General features: G+C 40.6%; 1 protein-coding gene across 1 annotated transcript in view; it reads right to left on the bottom strand.

Annotated features, from left to right (window-relative positions):
* BDKRB2 (bradykinin receptor B2) overlaps positions 1–4,617 on the bottom strand; it is a 28,029-nt gene extending 23,412 nt beyond the window's left edge. The window contains exon 1 of the mRNA XM_059819762.1: positions 4,553–4,617. The gene's annotated coding sequence lies outside the window, so the exon portion shown is untranslated. The remainder of the gene's footprint in view (positions 1–4,552) is intronic.
* Positions 4,618–13,790: the final 9,173 nt, after the last annotated feature.

Consider the following 13,790-nt stretch of genomic DNA (forward strand, 5'->3'; position numbering starts at 1 on the left):
GCAAACATTTCCTGGTCGCCTTTAGTGCCACAAACTGTTTGCCTGCTGTTTTGGTGCTTACTCTGGGAGAAAGTGGTTTTTGTGTTTCCAGTGCCCAGCTCTGGAAGGATCAGGCACAGAAAACCTGTCTGGGTGATGCCAAGGAGAATAGCTATCTGTGAGCTGGTCTTGAGCAGGTAAAGTTGGATCCTGAACAAGAAGCATGTGGGAAGGCTCTCCAGAGTACAAACACAGTGTCTGGAGGGTCTTTATTTCTAAAGAAATAAGAAATCCATCCTTGATCTCAGATATCACAGATTGAGGTGAGACCATTACAAATAAACTGATGACACTAGACAGATTGCAAGGTTCATGGCTGAAGTTCAGCACTGAGCTCAAGCTGTACAGTTACAAGGGCTAGAATTTGACTTGGACCTTACTTTGTGTCCCACAGCAAAGTTTACCTGTTGTGATAGTTAAGGGAACACCCACTGCACAGATTTCTTTCTTGTCTCCTGATTTCACAGCTAGGAAAACAAGCCTTTCACAGACCTTTCCCTCTGGAAGAAGAAGCCAGAAGAAGGATGTGGCTACCCTAGCATGTTTGGTGAGCAGGTTACTGGTGAGAAAATCACTTATCTATAAGACTTCATCTGCTATAAACTGTCATTGCTCTGCTGATGTGGATGGCACTGTGAGCATTCAATCCATCTGAGGATCTAGGCTGTGTCATTAATTGTATCACTTTTTATGTCCCTTCATCTGGTTACTTGCTTGGTGTGCTGTTTGGCCCGGTCTAGCAGGTAGGACCCGGAGCACGGCTCTGCAGGTATTGCCATACTGTCTGCGTTATACTGATGACTGGAGGCTTCAGTGATAATCAATGTAAAAAAGCCATGCAGGCATAGAGACAGGCTTTGCCTCAAGGATCCTATAATCTAAGCAGAAGCCAAGTATAATACAGGGAGTGTAGAATATAGCTTGTTATAGGGAAAGACTGCTGGAAAAGGACATGAGAGGTGCATGCAGACGCGAGCTAAAACCTAGCGACATATACTGCAATATTTCTGTCTTCCTACTTACTTGCTTAAGGGTCAGGTCCCACCTTTGAATTATGAAGGCTTCACAGTTGCTTTTTGCAAAAATGCTCAGGGGACCTGACGAAACACTTCCAGCTACTGGCCTGCCCACTCTCCGCAGGCAGTTTACCCTTCACATGAGGAAAGTGGCTTAGGTTATTGCTTTGCTCTTTGCCCTTCTAGAGGGGAACCTGCTGCCCTTCTTTTGTACCCCATGACACTTCAGAGCAGCATCCTTTCAGTCAGTCAAACAGCTAATAGGAAACCATAGAGCTGTGGCAAAGGGACAGAACCCCTCCAGAGGCACAAGAGTGCAGGTCCCAAAGAGCATGCCCGCAGCAGCATACTCCCTTCTGCCAAAGCAGGAACACTGTGGTAGGGAAACCAGCTATGGCCAGTTCTGCCCCTGGGCACGCATGCATAAATCCTGTTAACATCAAAAAGACCTGGACCTCCAGCCATAGTTCACTCTCTTTTTTGTGGAGTTTACCTGTAATGTCAGATAACATGAGTGGGAGAAAGGGATTTCTGCATTTTGACAGCTCCATTCTCTGCAAATTAGCCATAGTCTGAAGTCTGCCTTAGTTTGCAGCACTATCACCATGCTGGCATGCCTAAGTGTACAAAGCTCAGGACTAGTGGATCTGCAAACCTGCATAATCAGATTTGTTTGCAGGGATCACAAAAACCAGCCCAACCTTGCTGAATTGAGTTGAGGAGTTAATGTGTAGGGGAGGTAAATACAGCACAGCAGCAAAACTAAGTCAAGTCCACCCCTTCAGGTAACATCAAGAGCATTTTGAATGAGCATTTTGTTGAAGTTTGACGTAGCAGCTTTGCCACAATGTCCAAATGCTTTGGACTTGCTTATTATCAGACTCAAGATAGCACGCTTTCAGCAGGCAATTTTGCTCCTTGTGATTTTCTGGTCTGTGTCCCATTTGTGCCTGTTCTCCATCATTTAACTCCGTAGTGGAGTGTTGGACCATGACCACGGGCCATCAGCCCCAGTGCACTAGCATTACTTCTAAGCAAGTGATATATCACCACTGTGGTGATCACCAGCAGATGCAACTTCATCTGTGTGAAGACAGCAGCCTGCAGAGTCCAAATTGTGTTGCTGTGGTGTTCTCGTCCCCTCGCTTTCCCATTGCAGTTGTGCCTACCTACCTCAGGGCTGTCACGGTACAGGGATGCCCTCTCCTCCCTCCATCCCTGGTGTTCGGTTCTTGCTGAGAGGGCACCCAGCTGAGGGGAGAAGCTGGTTCAGCCATCTGACTGCCAGACACAGGGTTTGTGAGTCAGCACCCAAAAACTGTACTATAGGGTGTGATTCTTTAGCAGTTGCCCATTCACCCAGAGTTACTCCCGTTATAGAGGATTGGCTAAAGAAAACGTTTGTCTCCACTTCAAAGCACCATGTTTGTTCACAGCTGTGTGTCAGCCAGGCAGAGGCATAACTTTTCAGCTTGATGTGTGGAAAATTTGAAGTATGCTAAATGCAAGAAGGAAGGAAGATAAGCCTTTAGATAAGGTATGGGAAACTCAAATGTATGGAGTACTGAGAGAGAGTTTTAAAAAAACATGAGTGACAATAGAACAATGCTGGCTTAGGTGTAACTTTTAAAGAAAAGCAGAGGTTCTAGCTAAATGGTATTTATTTTCAGGTTTTTTTAACTTTATATTCATTAGCATTGCTAATGAGTTCAGGTGTACTTTTGCTGTTGACTTGGTTACTGGGAGGGAATTTGTTTTGAAAGCAAAGCTCTGTTCTCTGATGAGTTTTCCTAGACTTGCAATATGATTTTTTTTCCTACTGTGACTTTGAAAAAAGTGGGATTTGGGTTTCTAAGAGCTTTTTAGCCCCTTCTTTCCATGAAAAACAGACTATCAAACACTGACTATTCTTACGCAGCGAATTTTAGGGTTTTCATAATGAATGTGTTAAAATTCTCCCAAATTCCTCATTTTCTGTCTGAGAAAAGACTTCAAATATTACATAGCTATGAGAACTTTTTAAAGCTGTGTTCCAGTGCAATGATGAGATCCTTATTTCAGGAATCTCTAACTCAGTAGGAAAGGTAGTTTTTTGTTGGTTTGTCAGTACAAAATGTTCAGGTAACTCTGAGTAACTCAGTTAATCTTGTTCTAGCATGTACGGGACCCAGTGGAAAACCTGACAAAGATTTTTCTGGACGTGTCTCTGCTCTGGTTATTCCAAAGTCTTTATTAATTTGGGTACATTTATCCCTTCTCTTTGTGTTTTCACTATTCACATTGAAAACAAGACAAACATATTTGGAAGCCTATGAATGATCCTGAAGTGCAAAGACGCTTCTCTTCCTTTTTTTTCTTAATAATTGCACATTCTCAGAGAACAAGATAAAAATCATATGACTGATATTACTCAATATCCTGATACTTCAATCTTAGAGACTCTGCTGTAAAAATAGATTGTATTTTTCCTAGCTAACTGTCTTCTAGCTTCTTTAAGAAAATACGTAGAGCTGTTAAAGATAAAAATATACTCTTAGCTTAGGACATGGCTTCTGTAAGATTACATACAGTGTATTAAAACAAGGATTCTAATGACAAACTATTTGAACTCTTTTGGTTTTATGGCTTTTTTTTATTGTTATGCTAAGGTGGTTGCTTAGGATACTGAGTAATGCAAAATTAATAGCTAAAAGTACAGCATATATTTCAACCTTTAGTCTTTTTGTTTTATGATCCTAATTATCACCCCAGTTCTAAGCTTTTCTTTGTTTTTATCAGCATCTTGTAAATCATGCTCCTACTGCATTTTTTTATTTGGATACAGATGTTAGAAAGAAGCTGATAATGTTGCCTAAAGGCCATCCAAAACTCTTCTTCTTTGTAACATAATAAATAGCTTTAAAGGTTTAGTCTTTGCCATTCTATCAGTGCAGACTGATTAGCAGTGTAAGGTACACCCACACACACACTTCCTGCCCCGCAAAGTTTACAATCAAAATAATAAACAGAGAGAAAACAATCAGTATGTACAGAAAAGAATTGCCTCTGGTTTCTCCTACTATTTTGTAGGTAATTTCTCAGCTGAAAACAAAGTTAGCTGCTTGCACTTTCTGGTTTTTTGTGAGATGGGTGCCCATGGTGTGATTAGAGACACGAAATGCCTTCCGGTTAGAAGAAATCCTTACCCTCCAGTAGCCCATACACTGGATAGTATCTGTGGCAGGTGAAAAGCCCCGTGCCTTTGATATATGGGGTACTTTGAAATAAAGCTTTTTTCTGTAAATGCTACAGCTCTGCAAAACCTGACACGTTACAAAATCACATTAGCAATAATTGTTTTTCTCCTCCATGTTCCTAGAACACTAATATGATCAGCTCTTTTGTCACTGAACAAGAAACATACTAAGAATTCAAGAAGTGGTTTCCAAGAAGCAACAAACCATACTGAATTTAAATAATGAGAACTTCTCATATTAAAGAGAAGCGGAAACACATACCTTGACTGCAAATTCGCCACTGAGCAGGTACAAATGAGTGAACTGCAACACGTCTCCAGGAACAGTCAAGCTCCTTCTGCTGGATGAATGAGTCTAACTTCTGGTGTTCTGCCCCTCCCTTAATAGAACAGACTCATCCCTCTGTTGATGACATCATATTCCTGGATTTTCTCCCATACTATATTTTAAAAGCAACTTTTCTCTACTGTGTTCAGTATGAGACAACTGATGTTTGAATATGGGTGGTAAAAAACACAAATCCAGCTAAAATATTGATGTCTGACAGTGTGTGTATAAAAGTCACATGTTTGCACAACAGCTTCCAGAATTGTGCGTAAGCATGCGTGCACACACCCACAAATCTGATCTGGATTTTGGGGGATAGTGAGTGAATTTTATTTTTTTTTACTGGTTTTAGACACAATCAAGAATTAAACAAGTCAGCTTTTTGGAGGACTTGGATCTTTAAAACAGAAAAGATCAGATATCTCATTTACAATCTTACATACTTCTCTTTCATGGAAAGAAATTCACTGTTTATGTTTCTGGAAGACACTGCTCTTCCTCAGCAGAAGTCTTTGGCTACTCAGTCTGCTGAAAACTAATACAGACTCCAAATACCGCTTAAAGATTTAAATTGGACCAAAGTTTCTCCAAGCTTATGGATGAGATCTCTACATGAAACAAAATGATAACCTAAGAGCAGAGCAGACCCTTTTTCCTAATACACTGAGTTTTATTCTGCATTTGAGATAATTTACAGAGGACTAATTTTACACTGTTCATAAAGGGCATAGCTGTTTTTCCTCCAATATTCGCACAATTACACTGAAATCTGAAATGGCAACCTTGGTTGCAGAATTCCACACAAAGAATAGATCTTCATTTACAAAAAGAAGTGTACAGAGAAAAGAACAGTCCACTCTCAGTTTCCCACAAAATACTAATTCTGAAAGTAAAAGATTCAAGAAAACACTTGGAGCTATTCATATTATATGTGGTCTGTATTGAGATCAATGGTATCTACCAGGGAAAATACTTAGCTCTCCATTGGTTCCTCATTTATAGTTCTGGGGCAATACTCTCACCTGTACTTTTCCCAACAGAAATAACTGCTTTGCTTTTCGGTCATTTTCCTTTTCTTTCTCTGAATCTATCATAATAGCTGCTCAGTACATGTTCTTTCTTTATTGCCACTAGTTGAGTCATGCTCTCCTATCAACAATATCCTCCCCTGGTCTGTCCCTACTTTCCCTGCACCAGTTCTAGTTTGATTGTGTAATCTCGGGACACAAATCTCAAAGATTTTCAATCTGCATTTTTCTTTCAGTTCTTTTTTTAAGTCCTTCTGTACCTGAATAAACATTTTAGGACTATATGTAGATTTTATTTTTTGGTTGCACATGTATTTAGTATAAACATTAACATAATTTTGCAAATACAGTGCAGCAAAATTCTGCTTTTATTTTAAGACATGTTTTATGTGTTCATAGGAGGGACTCTGCTGGCTTATTTGTAGTAATGTAATAAAACCCAGCTGTAGCCAGATCTACTCAGTTACATCTGAGGAATGTGGAGAGCTTCTGGAAGAGCAGGTGAGGAGTGCTCTACAGCCTTTTCAGGAGGCTGAGGCAGGTGTTGCCAGCAGCTACACTGCTATGGAGACTTGCTGAAAGGTGAAACAAATGCATGCAATCATCTCAAAAGCTTTAGAGAGGCAAAGCTCTGCAAAGGAGAAACCATTAGTGGTTCAGGGACGTGGGGGAGGTAACAAACACTTAAGCCAGGCTTCATGTGCAGCTCAGTTACCTGGCCATTTGTAATACTTCAGTCAATATTATCTTCAGATTTTTGAATCAAGGAGATAAAATATCTTTGCATAAAGCTGGAATAGCTTAAACTCAAGTGAGTGAGAGAAATTTCCCCTTTCCTCCCCCATCATTTTCTGGTTTAGGAGAAAACAGTCTGGATGGTTGCAAGATACCACAGCTGAGAGTCATAACCTGTAATTGTGAAAGCTTTAATCACTTTGAACTGGATTACAGGGGAGCTTTCCTGCTCAGTTAACGTTTCTCTAGGAAACTGAGGGAGAACGTATCTGAATGTTGGACTCTGTTAATTCAAGACAAAAAACAGTGAGTAAAGAGTGAATATAATTGGAGAATTGGTTGCCTTGGTAGTTGTTCAGGACTATTGCCAACACTTTCTGGGGGAGAAAAATATTACCTTCTGATTTTACTGATTAATTGCTGACCTTTTTCAAGCGTGTTTTGCTTTTCCCCACCCTCCTGGCAAAACTGTGGCTGTCTTTGCATTCCTGGGGTTGGAAGAGGGCAGTAGTCCTTGGCTTTTTGATGGGGACCTACAACTTTGAATGTTAGTGTTTGAGCAGGAGTCCCTGTGTGAACAGGTGACTTGCACTATTGATCACACAAGTGAGAGAAGCTATGCTCCGATGAAGAGCAGCTCTTAAGGTCTGTCTGTGTGTATGTGCATGCTGGTCAGGCTCCTAGAAGAAGCTTTTCTTGCAGCTAAGTCTGTGTATCCACTTGCCCTACAAACTCAGTGTTTTCCCAGGACTTGTTGATTAAAATCAGCAACTGAAGAGATTTATGTACTTTCTGTATGTAGGATGCTGATTAATTTCCTTTTCCTTGCCCTGGACTGAGTCTGATTCTCCTAAATAAATTGTATCTGTACAGTTTTCTGTCAGCAGTGAGGTTTTTGTATCATCACTGATCCATAGCTGCTAGGCATGTGTTCTGATTTAAAAAACCATCCATTTTGGTCAGTTACATTTTTCTGGTATGAGAACAGTTTTTTGTCTTTTACGTGTTTCTGGCTGTTCAAAAGAAATTGTGTTGCATTTATTGTAAAATCTTATTTCTCTAATTTATAAAGACGTGCTCTTTCCTTCCTACAATTAAAGAATTTTAGTACTTATTTTATTTTCCTTATTGTAAGGGAGGTTGAATTAATCAGCATTTAGAAGGCGTGTGAGCTACTGAAGGACTGTACAATGGGTTTAGTGTCCTGAAAGCCTTCTAAGTAGACAAAGATGACTACAGATGCACAGAATATCAACAGAGAAGCAAAAACAATGCTGATGGAAATATTTACAGAGCAAAAACCTTTTGTTTGAAAACTGGATCCTATGTACATGATATTGTACAAGTACAGAGTCAGAATCAGACTTCTTCAGTTCTGTGAAAGGAGCAGCATTCACCTTTGGAAGTAGGGGAGTGGATCTCAAGCTATCCCTTTGCAAGTGTATATAGAAAACCACAGAGAGCAATGAATGCTGTGGTGCTCTTTTAGCAGTAAAACTGTCTTCTGCTGAATAGCCAGAAGTTGAATTTGCACTGGATGAGACCAAGGAAATGATGCTAGAATGAACAGAGCAGGCAAGGGCCCCTGCTTTTCCATACCTTTGATAGGTCCTCTCATGCTGTAGCAGTCAATGATAGCGGGATGAGAATGTCCATCTGTAAGGTATGGAAGTAGTGATTTTTATCTGTGCGTCCAGACGTATCGGAGAGAGTATTACCATGACTGTAACTCTTGGCCCTGCTTCTTCTCTGACATTAATCACAATTTGGCCACACTTCCAAGGAAGGGGTTATTACCTTCACAAGGAGCTGGCAGTCTAATATTATGTAGATTTATCCCCACAGTAATGCCTGCTACTGAATAGTAACTCTATAGCTTTTCATTGCATTTACATACTGAGAGCATTAGGATTGCATGTCTTTCCTGTTTCCCAAACAGCTTTATCTGACCAAGCTTCTCACGAGGGTGCCACTGCATGCTAGTGCACGGGATTAGTTCTGACATACGGTGCTTCAGGATGTTATGGCTTAGGTTGTGCTTTTCTGCTGTTTTGCATCAAATGTTTTTCCCCCTTTCCTTTGTAGATTTTAGGTGGGATCGATTGCAACCACTTAGCACCAAGAAAAAGATTTTGGAAAAAAAAAAAACCAAAGCCAAACCAACAAAAAACCCCAAACTGAAATACTGGGTAGTGCACCTATCCTCACAGTTACTGGAATTTTCCTGTAAACAGTGTTACAGATGTGCCTCAAATTAAGGTCCTCTGTTCAGGAAGGAAGCTTGCTGCTTCTCCTCATTAAAATCAGATTCTTTTTCACTCTTATTGGAAGCACCAAGATATGAGTTTCTCTGTATTCTGAGAGAACTTTGCAAAGGATGCATACTGCTGTCTGTATTCAATGCTGCAAGTGTACAAATTAAGGCATATGTTGCAGAAGCTAAGCAAATATCCTTCTTCAAATATCCTTTGGATTGAACACCCCCAAATTAACTGTTGTAGTTCAACACTTCTTCACTTTCAACTAGAGATTAAGGAGACTTTTAATCTCCATGCACCTCCTCGGTTGCACTGGGCTTTGTTGAAAACTGCCAGTGCACGCTGTTTTCTTCCTGAGTTCCTCAGGCGAAATTTTGCCGCTCAGTTCATTTTCTAGCTCCTTTGTGCTAGTCCATTAAGTTCTACTAATAGAGGTGTAATGCAAACACAGGGACCATGATCTGTTTGGTGCATGTGTCTAGAGTGCAACAATAGTCATTTAAGAAGAGCTGATGAGAATTGTATCTGTGAGAATGGCTGTGATAATAGCACTGCTTATTAGTGCCCCAATTATGAGGGTAGCTGTGTGATCAGGAGAAGGGGTTACAGTGGAGCAACGTGGCACAGGAGGGAGTATCACAGAATATGGCAATTTGGTAGGGGAAGGATGAGAAGAGAGTTGTGTCCCCTATGATTCTCTGTAGCCTGCCTTCCCTGCAGGTGGTGATGCGTTGATGGGAGAGTCTCTTTCCCATGTGCTTAAATGGCAGGGTGGAGCAAGTCCTCCACTAACTCAAAAAACTGTGTTTTCTGTGAAAATCTGCCAAAACAAAGACTGCTGTAATTCCAGCTGGGATGCTGTGGTGATTGGACTGTTTATATTTTATTTATTATTTTTATTTTAAAAAGCTAATGGATTTTCAGTCAAAAGCAGCCGTATACCTCAGGGAACAATATATTTGTTTATGTCTGGGTCTTGCATCTTTTATATGATTTGGCTAACTCCAGCCCCAGTAAGATAATGCAGATCCCCAAGGCAGTTTTTATAAACATTCAGATTCATGCGTGCTGAACTTAAGGGAAATTAAGTTTTAGGTATACGTATTCTAACACAAGCTTATATGCACTTTGAAAGCTGTTGATGTGTTTGTATAAACACCGTAAAATATCTGGCAACTTATTCTTGTAAAACTTTCTGCATGTGCCTTTATTCTGATGTTTTTGTTTTGCTGTTGACAGTATGTATGTACTGTCGTCTTCTTCTAGCATCTTTTTGCCAGTTTCCTGGTAGCAGATTTTCCATCAAGACAAAGTGTTGCAACTACATGGAATTAAAGAGCACTGTGACAGCTACAAAATGCAATAATGTTTGCTGGGAGGAAGAGGCAACACTGCTTGGCAGGAGAATATTTCTCCTTTCCTGAGGTCTGAAAGTCATGCTGAAAGCTGACAGGTGGACAGTGTAATGCCATTTGACTCCCGATCAATGGAAGCTACTGAACTTCTCTGCAGTGCCATGCACTGATCCATCAGCTGGTGAAAGGACACAGCTCCTCTTCTGTCTCTTTATTACAAGCTGCATCTAAATGGTACAGTCAAAAGCTGAAACTTTTGATATGCTACAGTTCCAGACAAACTGACTACACACAGGAGCTGTTGGCATTAGCCTTTGAATGTGTTTCTTTGAGCTTTTATGAGTGTGAACTACTTACATTTTTATTTTAGTCTTACTTCAAAAAGCATGGTACCTCTAATTGGGAAAAGGATAACTCGTGACCCTGCCAACTTCCTTTGTATGGAGAGAAATTACAGAACCAAATGTGCTATTGGTGTTGTCCCCTACGCTTTTTCCCACCAGCTGATGTGTTCTGTTTGTGTTGTGTTTATCCACACACCTACCAAGTGTTAATAAAAACCATGAATTATAGAAGAAGGGGTGGGTTTGACTTTCATAACACTTTCAATGCAGTTTGCATAGCAGAGTATTTTAAAGTGGATCCAAACGTGCTTTCCTGCATGTATCTTACTGATCTGTCCTAAAATGAAGTGTGGAGAACGGAAAGCTTTGACTGGGACTTTCCTGAGCCAGAAAAGTGAAATGGAAGTTTGCTTTTGTCAGTAGAATGGTGATGAGTGGCTCAAGGGATTGAACCACAGCTGACCTGGGCACTGTATGCAGGGAGCATAAGAATGAATGGTTTGGATCTTTTCTGGGTCAATGTTAGTAATGCAATGAAAATTAAACAGATGTGGTCACCATCATTTAGCAAAATCCAAACTATCTCATTCTACAGATATGGAAGGCAAGGATTTGATGATCATGGTAACTAAATCAGAGAGTAGTAGCTCCACTTAGTTCTGGAGTTTAAACATGAAAATTCTGTATTTTTTTTTAACCTTTTTATAGTGACAAATGACTGGCAGTGACTAATTCCTGCAAAAACTGGAGATATGTGTGAATCCTTTTCTGCTTTTTTTTGAATACCAGTGATTTCTCAGTGCTTAGTAATAGTCCCTGCAATAGTACGCTTGGCCTTCTTCATTCTAAGCATTTATTGCCTTCTGGGTGAGGGAGGGACACAAGCCTATTGGGTTGTAACAGAACTCCGTGTGAGATCAGAGGAGAGGAAGGTTATTTTTATTTCTGGGTAAGGTGACTCCTTCCTTTCATATTCATGAACTCCCAGATATCTGTGTCCAAGTAGTCTGATTGGGATTACTTGTGTGTGACATGGAGAATGACAAATGCTGGCCTCTGCTGCATCATTCATGTTCCTTCTGACTGAAAATTAAAGCCTGCTTTTTGAACATGTCTTTTTACACCCATGACAGTCAACAGTTATTGTGGAATGACCTTTCTTCTAAGAAGTCTGTTTGTTTTACCCTTCAGAAATCTTAGGCAAGGTCTCTGCCTGTTTGATTTTCTTGTTTTGGGCATCTTCTGGCTACATACTGTGTTCCTGTTTGAATAACAGGAAGAGAAATGGCACCAGAGCACAGGCTTTCAGCTAGTGAGTCATCCCTACCATGATCTTGGTATGAGCAGTGCGTTCTTCAGTGTTTACCAGTTTTATGACTGTTAATTTTGCCCTGTCTACTGCTGCATGTCACTCTTAATCCTTGCTCTGTTTTTTGTTCTGCTCCTTTTACAAACATGTCTTTGTATATTGCATTCATTCCAGCCTTAATATTGCTGTTACAAATCTTTTCTGGGCTAGGCTGACTGAAGAGTAAGACTGAACCAATAGAGTAGGACATTGAAGCTGTAACCTTCACATTTGACTAAAACAAGATAGTGTAGTCTGCTATCCTGGAGGACTGTACTCTAACTGCTCACAGAAAAGTGATTTATCAAGTATTCTTTGTAAACAGTTGTACACAAAATGTGTCCCCACTCCTTACTATAATACTGTAGGATATATTTATTTATTTATTTGGGGAAATTAATTGGATACACAAACCAAATAGTTGCTTTTGTGTATTTTTTTCCCCACCAAGTGGTAAGCACTAATAGGAGAAGGGATAGCAAAGAAAAGTCTGGTAGAAACAGTGGAAAAGTGATATCAAAGGGATTGTAGAAACAAGAGAAAATAAACAAATGTATCTTCATACCATTTTGCTGTTCTTCTCCAGTCTAACCATGATCTGGATTTCACAGCAACCAAGATCAAACTTGCCCAAAGTCAAACGATACATCATGTATTGTCTATTTCCTTTTTGACTGGTACCCAACATGACTAGAACAAGGAAAATTAGCATAGTATTTGTCCTTATCCACCTAGATCTTATGTGAGGCCACAAGAACAGACTAAAATTGCTTAGTGTTTCAACATTCTTTTTTTAATGCTTCTAGCTAAATGCTTGTTGGGTAGACAAGCTATATTTACTATAGCCGATGAACTGAGGAGGAAAGCCAGAAACTGAGAAATTGTATGCTGCTTAACCTCACTTTAGTCCTGGGAATACTGTGGAGCAAGTCCATCCATTTCCAAGCACATGAAGAATAAGAAGGTGGTTGGGAATAGTCTACACAGATATCATCAGGTATTATTTGCCCTTCGTATCTGGATTGCCTTTCTCTGATGAAATGGCAACTGGCTGCGTGGACAAGGGACAGTAGTGGATGTTGTTTATCTTTACTTTAGCAGAGCATTTAATACAATCTCTCAGTTCTTATAACTGAACTGTGGAGATATAGACTAGATGAGCGGGCTACAGAGTGCTTGAAAAGCTGGATGGGCTGTTGGGCTCAGAAGGTAGTGAGCAGTAGTTCAACATCTAGCTGGCAACCAGTTAGGAGTGGTGTTCCACCACTGTTTAATGTCTTCATCAGCAACCTGAATGATGGGAAAGAGTACCTCCCAAACTTGAGGATAACACCAGGCTTGGGGAGGGCAGGGCACTGATAGCTAAAGGGTAGGGCTGCCATTGAGAGAGACCTCAAAAGTCTGGAGGAGGTGGTTGATGGGAAACTTCTTAAATTCAACAAAGACAAGTGCCGAGTCCTGCATCTGAGGTGGGACAGCCTCATGCCTTAGTATGGGCTGTAGATGGGCTGAGCAGGTAACAGCCCTGCAGGAAAAGATCTGGAGGTTCCTAGTGAGTAGCAGGTTGAACATGACTCAGCAGTGTGTCCTTTCAACAATGAAGTCTTGCAGCATATTGGTCAGTTAGTAAGAGCATAACCAGCTGTTTGATGTAGTTATTCTCCTCTGCCTTGCATTTTTGAGGCTGCCTCTAGCTAGAGTCCTGTCTCCTTTTCCACCCACTCCTGCCTGCCCAGCCAAGACAGATTTGCAAACTGGAGGGAGTCCAAAGGAGGACCACTGAGATAATCAAGGAGCTGAAACATGTGACATTCTAGAGGAGGCTGAGGGAAGTAGGTTTCTTAATCCTGAAGAAGAGAAGGTTGGGGGGGAATACTTGTCATCTTGAACAGTGTAGTCGGTGCTTGTTAGAAAATACAAAGCCAGACTCTTCTCAGGGGTGAATGGTAAAGGACAAGTGGCAAAGGATAAGAAATCCATCAAGGAAAGTTCCTATTTGTTGTTGGGAAAAGAAATTCTCATTAAGGATTGTTGAACAGTGGAACTTGTCACTTGGAGAGGTCGTGAAGTCTCCATCCTTGAAGATATTAAAAACTCAGCTAGA

The sequence above is a fragment of the Gavia stellata genome, chromosome 7 (genome assembly GCF_030936135.1).
Source record: "Gavia stellata isolate bGavSte3 chromosome 7, bGavSte3.hap2, whole genome shotgun sequence".
Classification (NCBI taxonomy): domain Eukaryota; kingdom Metazoa; phylum Chordata; class Aves; order Gaviiformes; family Gaviidae; genus Gavia; species Gavia stellata.